We start from the raw sequence: 1,855 nt of genomic DNA on the forward strand, positions 1-1,855 counted from the left end.
CATACTTACGTTTTCAAGGAACAAATGATAGATTTTCAGTTACAAAAATGCTTATGAACTCACCAACTTAATTGTTGACACTCTTTCCAAAACTACTTGTATTCTCAGGAAAACAATAAGCAGGTATCCACATGTTTTTTAGATGACGGAACTTCATAGACTCATGTCTTTTAAACTATTGATATACATTTTGCTGTCATGCATACAATGATTTTGAGCAACAAATGAAAAAATTATACTTTATTAATGCATGGTTGTTGTACTTTGATTTATATTATGCAATTTTTGTGATACTAAAAACGAAGTCATCCGCCCCCGAACATTTCTGCGGTTTTGGTTTGGGGGTATGACACCCTCCCCTTGGATTTGATTTCTAGGTTCGAATCAACATTTTCCCCACAACTTCGTTGAATGTATGATAATATCATCTAAAACTTAGTGGCCTCGATCGCGCCCCCAAATATGAGATTTTACCTATAGTAATCGAGACCACTGTCCAAAGATACCCTCCTTCCAACGCTTAGACTACAAAACATGACTTACATGTTTTTTTACAGGGATGAAGAGAAGAAGATGGGTACACTTGTGAAGGAGGATTTTTGTCATCCGGATAAATCTACCACCATGGTAAAAAATCACCGTTAATGGTGTATCCTTTCTTTTCTAAAACCAAACTGGTATTTTAACCTCCTTTTTTTGTAAGTACAGGGTATCCGACATGGCTCTTATGATGAATTGGATAATGATGGTCTTCCTCCTCCTGTAAGTACTGTCTTCTTAGGGTTTAGTTTTTTTTTCTATACTAAAATCATATGTTCATTGTAATACAAGGGGCACAAGTTGGTGGTGAGGATGTGATTATGAGGAACACAACACCAATTGCTCAAGATGATACTGAAGGGCAATCCTCCAGATACACTCGTCGACATCTCAGTATAAGCTTACGTCACAGTGAAAATGAAATGGTTGATCAGGTACTTCCCAGTTTCCCTGCCTGGTTGTCTGTGTTTTTGAATCGTATATTCATCAACAACGAAAACACTTCAAAGAAAAGAGATTTCAAGGTTAAAAATTTTAAATCCAAATATAATATATTTAATCTTGATATTTATATGAGGAAAAATAGAGACCTATCATTTAAACCATTTGTATATTGCATGTCTGGCACAAATATTTTGAAAGTGAGGGTTAAGTGAGCGAGGATACCACAGTTTGGAGAGAAGTTTACCTGTAGGCATGCTCAAAAGGAAACGGTTGGGATGAATTACACACAAGAAGACATGACATGGACTATGGAGGGGATCACTATTGATATCATTATGAATCCTCATGCTATTCCTTCTCTTATGTTGGAAATTTCTAAGCAAGAAGATTAGCAATGAAAAGCATTACTCAGTTCTGTTTAGGGACTACCATTCACTTGTTGTTACTGTTTGTATTAACCACTTAGCCTTATTTCGTAAAGGGGCTTGAAAATTATATGTTGGAAATTTTCATTACAATAAGAAAGAAGATCAACTTCACCAGGATTCTTAATATTTTTACATAAAATAACCAACATGTATTAATTAGAAATTCTCATAATCTAGCTCTGTAAACAAATATGTTATAAAAAAGTTGACTCTCCATAAACATTCTCTATTTTCATAGAGAAGTCTTCTAATAAATATGGAGCTCCATCTGTCATATTATCCAAGTTTCATGCATGATGAATTATATGGACAGTGATGCAGATGAAATAAAATTTTCCAAATTTACCTCTAGACAGAGGACAAGTAGTTTACATCATTATTAAGATGTTGGAATCGAGTAATTGGGCATCCGGTAAGCCTAATTAGACGTTATCAAGAGATTA

At 34.6% G+C, this 1,855-nt stretch overlaps 1 pseudogene; it reads left to right on the forward strand.

Moving 5' to 3' along the window:
• Positions 1-534: 534 nt before the first annotated feature.
• LOC145061804 (DNA-directed RNA polymerase II subunit 2-like) lies at positions 535-1,376 on the forward strand (annotated as a pseudogene).
• Positions 1,377-1,855: the final 479 nt, after the last annotated feature.

Source organism: Lactuca serriola, chromosome 1 (assembly GCF_051521515.1).
Source record: "Lactuca serriola cultivar US96UC23 chromosome 1, Lser_US96UC23_V15, whole genome shotgun sequence".
NCBI classification, from domain to species: Eukaryota; Viridiplantae; Streptophyta; class Magnoliopsida; order Asterales; family Asteraceae; genus Lactuca; species Lactuca serriola.